We start from the raw sequence: 14616 nt of genomic DNA on the forward strand, positions 1-14616 counted from the left end.
AACAGCAGAAGTCAGTGTGACTCTTCTGGATGAGAACGACAACAGTCCTGTTTTCACCAGTAACAAGTACGAGGGAAAGGTGTTTGCAAATCAAACTGAGGGAATGTTGTTGGTCCAGGTGAGTGACTAAATCAAGAAGAATATCGCTGAATATGATTTAAGTCCTTCTAATCAATGTTAATTGACTAATTAGATGCACAGCCTGAAGATGGCCCACGTCAGGTTGTAAGATATTCTGATAGAAACAGATTTTACATTAAAAAGGGAGTAACATCCCTTAAATTTGCATTACACCTGACATGACACTTAAAAACACTTGTTAATTGATTTATATCATATTACTTTACCCTGCCCCTCTATCCCAACAATAATCAGGAAACCTTACACCTGGGCATGAGTTTAACAGGCGGGGTGGAGTTCCTCAAGATTCAGTTTGAGGTCCCTTTCTTTTGTCCTTGCTATAAATAAATGTGGAGATACCGCTACATCCTTGTACACTGATGACTCAGTTCTATAAATAATCCTAAGTTTTACATCACATATTTCACTGATCACTGATGTCTGCAATATTAAATGAAATCAATCCTGCCACTTATTCATCCCTTAGTGTAACATTGTTATAGTTGGGATACTTGAGAGTATCCTCACATATAGCATCCTGGTGTGGTATGGTGGCAGCTCTGCAGCAGATAAAAAAGTCCCTGCAGAGGGTCATTAAACTGCTCAGAACATCATAAAACAACAGCTACCTTCCCTGGACGACACCTTCACCTCCCGTTGCCTGCAGAAAATTCACAACATCCTGAATTACTCATTCCACATCGCCCATCACCTGTTTGAACTGTTGCCCTCCAGTGAACGCTACAGGTCCATCAAAACACGCACCACAAGATTCATCAACAGTTTCTACACCAAAGCCATCACCATACTGAACTCAGAACTAAAAACACACCCCCGAAACACACGTCAACACTAATATGCAATAATTCGTTATCACAAATGCACTTTACCGCCATGGAACATGTGTTTTGCATACGTTGGCAAGCTGGCATGAATGAGAGTATGAGTGAGGAGAATGGATGATGAATGGAAGCATTATTTATTGTATTCTTAGGATATATTATCTATTTTATCTACTTTTATTAAGCATTTTGAGTCCAGTACTTGGGTGCACCTGAAATTTCGTTGTATTTTTCGATTTTCCGCCTCGGAGGGTACACTTATTTCCGGAAAAGTGCCGGCCGTGGGTGAGATGGGCGGAGGTGTCAATGACCTGCACTGTTGTGCGACCCATAACTGAGGAGTTTTAAAACCAGTCCATCACTTCATCCGCGGACATTAAGATGAGCAACTGGACAGCCGCTGAGATCCAGGATATGCTAGCGTCTCCTCGGTCTCTGTAGCTGTTTGGTTGTGTTAGCTAGTTGTTGTAGCGCAAGCTAGTAGGAACGGTCACTACTTTCAAATAAAAACCCCCTGCTAAGAACCCAATTCTAAACTCCGATAGGGTGCAATGTAAAGCTCTTATTTTGAAGACAAATTCGTTGTCACTGTTCACAGCCCAACGTCGAGCTTCACATCATGTCACATGTTTACGCCTACCTCAGAGGCGGCTTTTGGAAAAGGAGGAATATTACATCTCCGTTTTAGAAAGACCGGCCGGCAAATTGCTGCCCTTACCTTGGAGCAAATGTGCCACCTTTTCTATCTAAAAAGGGCTTGTGATTCGAGCGCAGCAATTTGGCGGCACATTCCCGGTGTGACTGAACCAAAGAGGAAAAACACAGAGGAGATAGGTGGAAAGGAAGATGACAAAGAAGGCGAAACATCGATGAAAAAAGCAAAAGTGAGGAAGTTCAGTGAGAAGTGGAAGACTGACAGGGAATTGCTTCAGTATGACAACTCGACGGGTGTCATGTTTTGTTCCGTCTGCCTGACACACGCCAAAGAAAAGCAATGTTATGAAATTTAATTAATAGTATTAAAATGTATTTCTAAATAATGCTTTGGCCTCTTTTCTAAGCATGTATTGCTACATAATACTGTTATCTCCATGAAAAGTACTGAAACAGATGTATATGCAACAAAAAGAGGCAATTTATTATTTGGCCGGTAAAAAATGTACTTGGCCGGTAGATTCTTTCATCTACCGGTCCCCTTGGCAGGTGAGCCACAAAGTTAGTTTACAGCCCTGGTCCCTAGACTGTAACCGACCCTTGGAGTGGTATGTCGCTGATATTCCGCTAGTATTCCACCGACACGTGGCGGTATGTGCCACTTGAGACTGTTATGCCATTGAAAGACTGTTGGATGTGTACTGCCCCCTGATGAATATGCAGATATAATGCCATTGGACTGGTTTTATAGTAAGTACTGTTGTAAATGTATGAAGTTTTCTAGTCTTTATTGACAATGCCAACTTAACACATTGCCATAAATAAAGGAATTTATGCATTTCTGTTGTATGTTCTGTTGTTGGCATGCAGGAATATATAAAGTAATTACTCTTGGGATTCTTGCGATATGATAGTAAAATAATATGTCTAAATCTCTGCCTATAAACTACTCAAAGCTAATGGAAGAGCTAGCCTTAGCTAACGTGGCTAATGTTTTTCCCAGCCACCATAGCCAGTCTGACCATTGGATAACAGAAAATATGAGCCAACCAACCAAACAATACTTTATTTTTTTTTTTTGGCCTTTTATGGCTTTATTGATAGGTCAGCTGAAGATATGACAGGAAACAGGGAGAGAGAGAGGGGGAGTGACACGCAGCAAAGGGACCCGGGTCGGGACTCAAACCCGGGTCCGCTGCTGAGCCTTGGCACATAGGGCGCGCGCTCTACCAACTGAGCTAAACGGCGCCCCAAAACAATACTTTTTCATACAATCTCTTTATTAGGAGAACACAATACATTACTTCATATAAAATCTGCATCGCAGAACATTTACCATTGCGGGATATTATGAATCATGTTCACTGTACTTTGAATGACTAGAACAAGTTGCTTATAACGAGAAAGACCAAATAGACACATACCCAAATTTAGCCAGTATAATACCCAAAGGCCTATACCAATGGATCAGTTGATATATATCGATGCTCAAAAATACGCTGGATTTACAAGTTCTTATCACATTGAGCCAGACATAAAACAGTTCACAGCAAAACTTCCATGTGTCATAAAATATCACAATGTCTATGCAGGTAATATTTTCCTTTATTAGTGGCTTATTCTGGACATTCGAAGTACAGTGAACATGATACATACTATGCTACACTGGTTAATGTTCCGCGAAATAGATATTTATATTCCATTTATATGCAGTACTGCATTATTTTGTTCTCCTTAGAAAGAAATCTTGTCAGTATTGTTTGGTTAGTTGGGTCAAAGTTTCTGCTATCGAGTCAACGGTACCCACCCAACATTCTTTCAATGTCATAACAGTCTCAAGTGGCACATACCGTTATGTGTTGGTGGAATACCAGAAACATACCACTCCAAGTATCAGTATACCAGTCAAGGGATCAGTATATGCCACTTAGCAGCAATTGACATACCTTCGGCCACTTTTCGATCTTGGCGTCACTCTGTTTTTGTTTTTTTCTTGTAAACTTCAACATGTAACGTTTACAGCTTGTTGCCATGTCGCTTTTATTTTACATTGTTAAAATCGCTGTTAGGATGATGATTTGTATAATTTCACACTAAGGTTGAAGCAGCAGACGTTGACGATGGCACAAATGGACAGATCACGTACTCAATCGACTTTGGGAACACTGACGGCTACTTCTCCATTGAAGACAAAACTGGAACGATCACCCTGGCTAAAGTAATTCCCCTGGTTGAAAACAGCATTTTGGAGTTCCCCCTCTACATAACAGCCAGAGATGGTAGGTCTGAACAGTATTTCACGTAGTATTCAGCACAACCAGAAGTAGCACTGAATCACACTTTTTAAGCCATATAAACCATTATTTATCATGTGAATGGCTCAGAGTGATTATTCAGTCCCTGTAGATAACACAAGGCACAGGGTACTTGGATTAAAATGCTCTCTGTGGGCTGAAAAGTCCAACAACTGATTCTCAGCCAGAAGGGATACGTTGGGCACTTCACCTTTGGTACAATTGAATTCTTTGTGGTCATGAAGTTGTTATCACACCCACGTAACTGTATCAGCTCCAACTTTTCATGACTGATGTCTTCTTTCAAACATGCTTTTTTTTGTTTTTGTTTTGGCCTTTCTAGCTTTTATTGGCAGTACAGCTGAAGAGGGTAACAGGAAACAGGGTGAGAGAGAGGGGGAGTGACACGCAGCAAAGGGATCCAGGCCGGGAGTCGAACCCGCAGAGCCTCAGTACATGGGACGCCTGCTCTACCAACTGAGCTAACTGAGCCGCCAATTTGCCCGTCCTTTTGGCAGCTAGGTCTGCAGTTTTAGAGAGAAGGCAGCAAATTGGGGGTCTGTGTTGGTCCCCCGATTTGCCGCCTCGGAGGGTACATTTATTTTCGCCTTGCCAGCTATCTAAATCTGAGGCGTCAATGTGCCGGCCTCTGCGTGAGGTGGGCGTAGGTGTTAATGACCTGCACTGTAGTGAGACCCACAGCCGGGGAGTTTTAAAACCAGGAATCAGCTGATCACAGCAGTCAGTCCATCACTTCATTCACAGACATTAAGATGAACAACTGGATAACCGCTGAGATCCAGGAGATGCAGCGTCTCCTCGGTCTCTGTAGCTGTCTTTGTTGCCCACTTGTTGCTGTAGTAGCAAGCTAGGAACGGTCGCTACTTTTAAATGAAAAGCCCCCCTGCTAAGAACTCAGTTCTAAACTCCAATGGGGTGCAATGTAAAGCTCTTATTTTGAAGACAAATTTGTTGTCAACTGTTCACAGCCCAACTTCTAGCTTCGCGTCACGTCTTTTGGAAAAGGAGGAATATTACGCCTCCGTTTTAGAAAGACAGGGCGGCACATTGCCGTCCTTACCTTGGAGCAAATGTGCCGCCTTTTCTATCTAAAAAGGGCTATTGTTTCCATTTGTATGGCTCATCCCATCGCGTCTATGAAGACTGGCTACAGACAGATGGATCTTCGAGAGTGATTGGGAGGCAGTCAGATGCAGCCATGAGGTGGCTTTGTATAATAACTTGGAATGGGTATAAATATTTAGATTTTAGATGAGGTTAGATGAGATGTCATACAGTCTGGTTTATTTGAAGCATACTGACTAAGATTGTGAGACTTGTACTAAGACTCATCCTAAACACATTCAGTCACCTCCACCTACAGAAGTAAGAAAAAGATTTATCATGCTCAATATAGAAATTAATTACTATGATATTTTTTCTCCATCTCTCCTCTAGGTGGAACTGTATCCCACTCTACCGCAGCACAGGTGATCATTCGTGCTTCTGGTGACTCAAAACCTCTGTTTTTACAAAGAGTCTACCGTGGCACTGTAGCAGAGGAGCAGGACCCACAAGTTGTGATTCTTAGGGTAAGTTTCTGTGATCAGTCGTGTCCACTTAACCCACACCTGTTCATCTGATATTCAAAGCTGATTTGTATTTAGGTGTAATTGTTGCGAAAGTGGGATATCTCAGGATATTTATTTTTACATCCGTCTCCTCATCTTCATGTCTTCAGGTTAACTTCCAGGTGATACCTGAAGAGAAACCTGTGACTTTTGGAGTTGATACACACTCTGACAAGTTCTCCATCTCCTCCACCGGTGAATTCACCACTAAGGTGAAACTCGACTATGACGAAGGCCCACACAACTACTCTGTGACCATTTCCATCTCTGACGGCGTTGACAGTGACAGTGCTGTCGTGGAGGTTCAAGTCACTGACGTCAACGACAACAATCCTGTTTTTGCCCCCAGTTCTGTCACAACATCTGTCCCAGAGGACTCAGAGGTCGGATCCAATGTTACTGTTGTACCAGCTACAGACAAAGACAGCAGCTTCAACAAGGAGATCAGATACTCGCTGAGAGGAGGAGAGGGGAGGTTCGATATTGATCCTGTGTCTGGGATGGTGAGTGTGGCTGCTGCACTTGACAGGGAGACCAAGGCAGAATACAACCTGCTGGTGGTGGCTGAAGATCAGGGTCGTCCAGCCAGGTCGGCCACAGCCTCCCTGCTGGTCCAAGTGTCTGACGTCAACGATAACGTCCCAGAGTTCTCAGCGGCTGAGTATCAGGTTGAAGTGTTGGAAACAGAGTCAGTGGGTACAAGCTTGCTCACCCTATCAGCTGTGGACCCAGATGAAGGAGCAAACGGGAGAGTTTCTTACAGTATTCTCCAGCAGAGTCCCTCATCAGACCCTGCTGTGTTTGAGCTGGACTCTTCCAGTGGGACTCTGCAGCTGGCCCAGCCTCTGGACTACAGTGAGGTGAAGATGTACAGCCTGATGGTTCAGGCCTCTGATGCAGGGACCCCCTCGCTGGTCAGGAACGGCTCTGTGGTGGTGAAGGTGAAGGACGTGAACAACAACCCTCCTGTGTTCGGTAAGGAAAAATATGACGTGGCCGTCTTTGAGAACCTGGCCAGCGGTGCGTCCATCCTGACACTGGAGGTCACTGACAGGGACGAGGTGAGTGCAAGCAGCTGATTAAAAAAATATTTAATGTAGAATACAGCTTAAATGTAATGGTTTCATTCTTGCTGGTTAACATCCACGAGCCAAAGCATCCATCATTGCAGCCTTAATTATCGATTCGCATGCAATAAAATCCATTTATTTGCTTTTGCATTTTATTTGTCTTATACATTTAAAGACTGCAAGTTTGTATCAGATGGAAACACAGATGATATGATTCCTCATGTCGCTCTTACAGTTTGGACCTCGGCACCGCTGTGTTATAATCACAGTGTTATATATTATATAAAAATGTGAGTCATTTCTCAGATCATACTTTATGTTGTTTTCGCAAAGCTTATGATACCTGCTGCTATTAACTTGGTGAACAGTAGGGCTGCAACTAACGACTACTTTGATAGTCGACTAGTCAGATTATGAATTGCTCAAAAACAATGGCTTTTATTTATATTTATTTAAGTGGCAGCAGCAATAAAATGATGTTCTTTCCTTTAACAAAAGTGTATTTTGTGCATGATAATCAGCATGCATAACATAAAGTGTGTTAAATATTTAAATTTAAATATTTGCTCTTATTTATTATATTTAAGTGTGTGAGACGCGTTAGTGACATTATTGGTCCAACTGCTTGCGGGAGGAGTTTGTACAAGGCTCTGAAATCGTTTGATCTCAGAACTAATCAGACTGTGATGACATATATACATACACTATATTGCCAAAAGTATTCGCTCACCTGCCTTGACACACATATGAACTTAAGTGACATCCCATTCTTAATCCGTAGGGTTTGATATGATCCCTTGGTCCCTTTGCAGCTATAACAGCTTCAACTCTTCTGAAGGCTTTCCACAAGGTTTAGGAGTGTTTATGGGAATTTTTGACCATTCTTCCAGAAGCACATTTGTGAGGTCACACACTGATGTTGGACGGTAAGGCCTGGCTCTCAGTCTCCGCTCTAATTAATCCCAAAGGTGTTTTATCGGGTTGAGGTCAGGACTCTGTGCAGGCCAGTCAAGTTCATCCACACCAAACTCCTCCATGTCTTTATGGACCTACTTTGTGCACTGGTGCACAGTCATGTTGGAACAGGAAGAGGCCATCCCCAAACTGTTCCCACAAAGTTTGGAGCTGGGAATTGTCCAACATCTCTTGCTATGCTGAAGTAGTCAGAGTTCCTTTCACTGGAAATTAAGGGGCCAAGCCCAGCTCCTGAAAGATAACCCCACGCCATAATCTTTCTCCACCAAACTTTACACTTGGCACAGTACAGTCAGACAAGTTCCGTTCTGCTGGCAACTGCCAAACCCAGCTTGCCAGATGGAGAAGCTTGATTCATCACTCCAGAGAAGACGTCTCCACTGCTCTAGAGTCCAGTGACGGCGTGCTTTTCACCACTGCATCCGACACTTTGCATTGCACTTGCTGATGTATGGCTTGGATTCCGCTGCTCGGCCATGGAAACCCATTCCATGATGCTCTCTACGCACTGTTCTTGAGCTAATCTGAAGGCCACGTGAAGTTTTCTGTTTCCTGACCACTGCGCACTATGTGCCTCAGCATCCGCTGAACCTGCTCCGTCATTTCACGTGGCCTACCACTTCGTGGCTGAGTTGGTGTCGTTCCCAATCGCTTCCACCTTGTTATAATACCACTTACAGTTGACTGTGGAATATTTAGGAGTGAGGAGATTTTACGACTAGACTTGTTGCACAGGTGGCATCCTATCACTGTACCACGCTGGAATTCACTGAGCTCCTGAGAGCGATCCATTCTTTCACAAATGTTTGTAGAAACAGTCTGCATGCCTAGGTGCTTTCTTTGACCTGTGACCATGGAAGTGATTGGAACTCCTGATTTCAATTATTTGGATTGGTGAGTGAATACTTTTGGCAATATAGTGTATATTAGTGTGTGACACGCATGAGTGAAAGAGAGACGGATGGAGATCAGGGAAAGGAAATGCAGCTGAACGCATACGCTGAGTTGTTAAGTAGCCTTAAAAAAACAAACTAATGAAACGCAATATAAGGCGGTCCGTGTCAATCCTGGGGCGCACTAGCACGTATTAGTCAATGTGTTGGAAACACTGCATTGCTGAGGTAGAATGCAGCGTGAGTTTCATCTTACAAATTCTGCATGTGACTATTTTCTTTGTTGTGTCCAGGATGCAATGTTCCCAGACTTTGGACCTTTTATTTTATGTTGGCGTCGCTTTAGGCACTTCGATGTTGCTCCTGTTCCTGGCCACATGTAATGTCAGGGCGTCAACTAGTTGGGAAAAGTGAGATATCTCACTCTGAGCTAGTTCAGTTGGCTACAGTGAAACATTGTTTAGCGTGGCATTGCATGCGGTGGAATACACACATGTTGGGCCTTGCATTACAAAAGGCACAATTAAATAGCGTTTATGCAACATTAAATCAAATCAATAACAATCAGAGATAGTTATTAGTTATGATAAATAATATGATCCAATTTACATTAGATCACCTCAGGGCACCACCCTTGAAGAAGGGAAAAGATAGCAAATGTACAAAATCGGTCTCATAAAAAGGTACTAAACTGTTTATAACTTGGATTAATAATTAACTTAACAACTACAACCAAATTTACCATAACAGCTAGTAGTGGTTGAAGGATTTTGGAGTTCTTGACAGTGAAGGGGTTGGCAACATTCTGCCTTTAACAATATTAATAATACGGCAAGAAGGTTCAAAGTCTTTATTCTACACAAAGATGAAAACACGTGTAGCATCATTCGACTAACATCGAATTAGCCTTCTAGGAAAGTAAACTACCAATAACCTGACCTGAGATCACAATAACACCAAAACCGTGAACAAACATAATTCGAACACATGTGCATTACATCAACCAGAGTTTATAGTCCTGTGCTTAGCTGTACTATGCTATGCTATCTAAGCCCAATTCAACGTCTTTGAAGAAAAGGTGCTGGTGGTTGCAGGAGAAGGTTGGGATTCCTGTGTTGAACAATGCTGTTCTTGCTGTGCAAGGTCTGATGAAAGTCAGCAGAGGAGGAAACGGTTCGCTCCTTTCCTTTGCAGGATAGCAGCTCAGTGCTAACTCACTCGGTGTTCCTCAGATTGTGAAGTTAGCTGGCAAGCTTTGCGTCGCAGCTGCTGGTGCTTACTGATCTGGAATACTAGCAGGACCTTGTGTCGCTGCAGTGAGGAGAAGTTCTTTGGGCCTGCTGCAAATGGAGCTTGCAGCTCTCCGCAGCTGTTAGGCCCAGAAGAAGAGATCTTGAGGGCAGGCAGCCCCGTGGGGAAGATGGAGAGGAGCCCTTGAAGATTAGAAGTTGAAGGAATGGAGGGTGTAGAGTAAGAGAGAGACAACAAAGACTTCATCAGTGGGTCCCATCACACATATAACTAAGGACTAGTCGACTACTTAAATATTCATTGACTAATTTAGAAGTCGACTATTTGTCAAGTAGTTGTTGCACCCCTAGTGAACAGTGAATCCAGCTGTAGTATAATGTAACCACAGTAAGTAGCTAGTGACTAATGATAACTGATAATAACTGTTATAATGATAAAAGTAAGAAATTAGGGATAATCAAGTATGAAGGAGATAGGGCTGCAGCTATCGATTCTTTTTGTAATCGATTAATCTAGCACTTTATCGATCGATTAATCGAGTAATCGGATAATTTTTTTACCGCATTTTTAAACAACCAAAACAAATAATGCATAACGAAAATGATGTGGCTGTAAAATGATCAAGCATTTCTCAAAAAAACAGAGGTATTCATTCCAACTCCAACATTTGGCTCCAAAACTAAGCCCATTTATTAAGTGCCAGTGCCAATAATTAAACAACAATACAGTTAAATCAACTTACTGTAAAACATGTATACCATGTAAAACTGTGAATACAAACTTAAATAGTAAAGGCCATTTGGCCTTGGTTTTGTTTTCTTAATACAACGTTACAAAAAAAGGATTGCACCTTCTGCAAATTACCCACCTGAGAACAAGGAATGAATATAAAATATCAAGCCAAACAGTCACACAATGTGTACAATTTATAAAAAATAAATGTAAATAAAACAATTATAAACAAATAAAATAAATGAATTATAAATAAGACTTTTTCTGTCTTCAGTCCCCAAATCCATGATAACCACACTAATCCGCCAATCACAAGGAGGCAAATACACTGTGTGGGAAGACTAGGGTCCTCCTGGAACCGAAACTTATCCTGAACTGTCAGGAATCATTTCAAAGTGACACAGACACATTGGATTAGCCGGTGGAGGCGGTGTAATGCACTCAAACAGAGTTTATAATCACAAAACAGCCAATGTAGCACGTAATTCATGATCATGTCTGTATAAAGTGATGTTTATTTTTGCTCTTCTTCGGCGGCTGTTTCAGTGAGTTTTGGGCGCGGAGTGATGAGACGTTTACCGTTGAAATTCGTAGAGTGCCAGCTTTCATATGACATGCTGTATGTAGCGTTAGCATAAAGTAGCGTAATCGCTAAAGCCGATTTTTTCTGACATGCGCCAATAGCGTGTTTTTTCTACGTGCTCCTTTAGTTGCTTGGTGTCTGAAATGAGTTTCGATAAGGTGAAAATGATTATCATGAGCGTTTAGCCGAGCTTCTTCCCATTAAGTTGGTGTGCTGCATTAATATGTTGCTACATGGTTAGCATGCTCTTATAAGGTGTATAATGCAACATGCGCAGCTCGGGTTGAAGAGGTTAAAAACATCAAAGCTAAACATCATATCTAGTCAAACAAACCGCATCACATCACTACAAATACAGAGCTAAATTGTGCCAGCCAGCTAAATTCAACATGTATGACGCGCTGGTGTGCTTCCTGAACAGCGGTCCGTGTGGAACAATCAGATCCCTGCGCGTATAGTGCGCGTCATAAGAATTTAACGAGGCTTCGAGGCAGAGTTATTGCCTCGAGGAATTTTTATAATCGAGTTAATCGAGTAACTCGATGAATCGTTTCAGCCCTAGAAGGAGATGTTGAAACATACTACTCTGTTCCAGTTGATTGAATTGAATTGCACCTACTGATTACAGCTACTGTATTGTGAATGTGATGACAAGTGTGAAAATGTAACCACAAATGTATGAATGAAATCATGTAAACAAATATACAACACTTTTATTATTTCTTTAAAATGCAGTGCAAAGTGTGATGAGATATAATGTGATATATCAAGAGGGGAACCTGGTTGTTAAAAAGCCTGAGGCCAGAGTCACTAAGAGCTAATGGTGCATGCTGAGGACAGTACCTGTTTTTTTAAAAATACCAGTCATGCACTGCAGCAAGGCACAGCTTTGTGCAGCTACATGTCAGCAGAAGTAGGAGAGAGGAGGGATTGGTTGAGGCAATGAGGCCATGGGAACACTCCCAATTTTTTGGGTTTAAAAGAAGGCACTTAATGCTTAGAACTTCTGTCTGCTGGCAAATAAAGCTCTACTGCACCCAGCCTTGAAGACTCCTGGTGAGTTTTTGACCTTTGAAGCCTTTTTGACCAAACAAGAAAAGAGAAGTTGATACACAATACAGAAAATGTGTATAACACCCTTCAATCATGTCTTTTCCTCAGGGTGGATTCTCCAATGGTGACTTCGTCTACACCAGCGATATCTTTGACATCAACAAACAGGGTGTGGTGACACTGAAGAACAACGTTACTCTGGACAGAGAGACAAAGGACAACTATGTATTAGAGGTATAATAAGTATTATTATTAGTGTGGAAGATGTGAATATGAAAGTCCTCCTCCATCGGTTCTCAAGTTGTGATTTTTAATTTGAGACATATTTTGATTTTGTTGTAAACAGTACTAAGATCCTGGTACTGTAGGCAGCTGAAACAGGTCAAATCATGTCTCCTCACTCAGTTGATCCTGTGTTGTCCTCCTCATCTGTCTTCAGGTGGTGGCGGTGGATCAGGCCACAGACGGTCTGAGTGCCACAGCTCAGCTCAACATCACTGTCCTGGACTACAACGACAACAACCCACAGTTCCCAACTATCGCGGACCCCCTACAGATCTCCGAGGGCAACTACACCGAGGACAATCCAGGAGACATTGTCACCATTGTGCCCACGGACGCCGACCTCGGCCCCAATGGAGAGGTCACCCTCTCCCTCTCCTCTCCTCACCCACTCTTCAGATTCAGAGAGGTGAGGCTAGAGAGGATTGTGCAAATATATTTAACCTGTACTGTGTTGGTGCTCTGGCTCTGAGTCATGTGATGTGTTGCAGGATGGGACGTTGCTTGCTGTCGGAGCTCTGGATCGGGAGAGCAGGGAAACTTATGAGCTGTTTGTGAAGGCCTCAGACAACGGCACCCCACAGAGAGAGGTGAGAGCAAAGCCCTTTCTCGCCATTTGGCAGCCATTTGGGCAACATTTAGTTATCTTGGGCTACCAAGACCAGACCCTTATGTCAATTAACTTTAAATGGTCAACTGGATAAAAAAACTGTGTGTATGGAATCAACAGCTAAATCTGACTAAAAAGCAATTACAAAATGTGTTTTCTTTGCCCCCAAAAATTTTTTAAAACACCTGTTTCCCACCTTCCTGAATAACCACACCATCCTTGGTAATCCTGCATTCCATCGGTAAAGAGGAGAACTATGTAAACCTCTTCTAGTTTGATTCCGTCTGCAGCTGCACCAAATGTCGTACTGTATTGAATCATCAACACAACATAATTGGCTGATATCTTTCCAAGTTCGACAGTGATGAAGTATTCGATTGGCTTTTAAAGGGAAGGGGCGGGAAATGTTATGTACAGCTGCCATTTCTGGTGTTGCACATTTTCTGTTCAAAAAGTCTCATAAAAAGATAACAAGCATTTTTTATATGATTATACATCCACTAACATAACCAACATCATAAAGGAACTGAACGAAAAGTCTGTGTATTTAAGTATAATAAAGTACAAACTGAAGTTACAGTCCAAACATCATTATCTCACATATGTCTCCTGTTCACCAGAACATCACCACCATCAGAGTGAGCCTCACTGACGTCAATGACAACAAACCTGAGTTCAGCTCCAGCAGCTACGTCAGCAGCATCCTGCTGAAGGACGCAGAGAAAGGCAAGCTGCTGCTGACGCTGGAGGCCACCGACAAAGACGCCGGGGACAACTCGCGCATTACCTACAGGTCAGTTCAGACTGTGATGTGGCTTAAAGAGCCTGAGTCCAACTTACAGGTCAAAGTCAATAGTAATAGTTTTTTGTTTATGTTTATGTTTTTAAAGATGTTTTTTCCCTCTGCTGATGCAGTTTCTCTGCAGGAAGTTCCCCATATTTGGCTTTAGACAGTACGACTGGGGCTGTGACCTTGACCTCTGACCTTGCTGATGTCAAAGAGGACACCACACTGGTGCTGACGGCCATGGCTGAAGACCACGGCGAGCCTCCCCTGAGCTCCACAGGTCAGTGTGACAGGAAGCAGCATGTAGTTGTGTTTGTTCTGTTAAACATTTCCCTACAATATAAAGTTATGGATGGTGGTTGTAGTATTTCCTGTATGAACTGGATGTTTCCTGCAGCCCGTGTCGTGGTCAATCTGAGGGTCGTCAGTTTTGTGGAGGGCGTGGCCTTCGGGAGCTCCTCCTACAACTTCAGCATACCTGAGCACCAGACTGTGGGGACGATGGTGGGGACGGTCTTCGCCTCCTCAGGAAGTAACCTTTACAACGTCTCCTACACGCTGAAAAAACAAACCAACCTGTTCTCCGTCGACGCCAGTGGAGCCATCAAGACAAAAGCAGAGCTGGACAAAGAAGAGAAGGAGTGGTACGTCCTGGATGTGGAGGCGGTGGACACAAGGACCCCCCGTACAACAGCTGTTGCAACGGTAAAGAATTTACTTTATGTCCTATAAACACGATGATGAGCTTAATATTTAACTGTTGAAGCTGTAATTCTCTGATTTTATTCTGTCATTAGAAAATACAAACTCCTACAATCAAACTCTTGCTGAAGTCAGTC

General features: G+C 42.7%; 1 protein-coding gene across 1 annotated transcript in view; it reads left to right on the plus strand.

Annotated features, from left to right (window-relative positions):
* LOC115586709 (cadherin EGF LAG seven-pass G-type receptor 2-like) overlaps positions 1–14616 on the plus strand; it is a gene marked incomplete at its 3' end in the record, with an annotated part of 196024 nt that overhangs the window by 115759 nt on the left and 65649 nt on the right. The gene's annotated exons all lie outside the window — the stretch shown is intronic.

Source organism: Sparus aurata, chromosome 1 (genome assembly GCF_900880675.1).
Source record: "Sparus aurata chromosome 1, fSpaAur1.1, whole genome shotgun sequence".
Classification (NCBI taxonomy): Eukaryota; Metazoa; Chordata; class Actinopteri; order Spariformes; family Sparidae; genus Sparus; species Sparus aurata.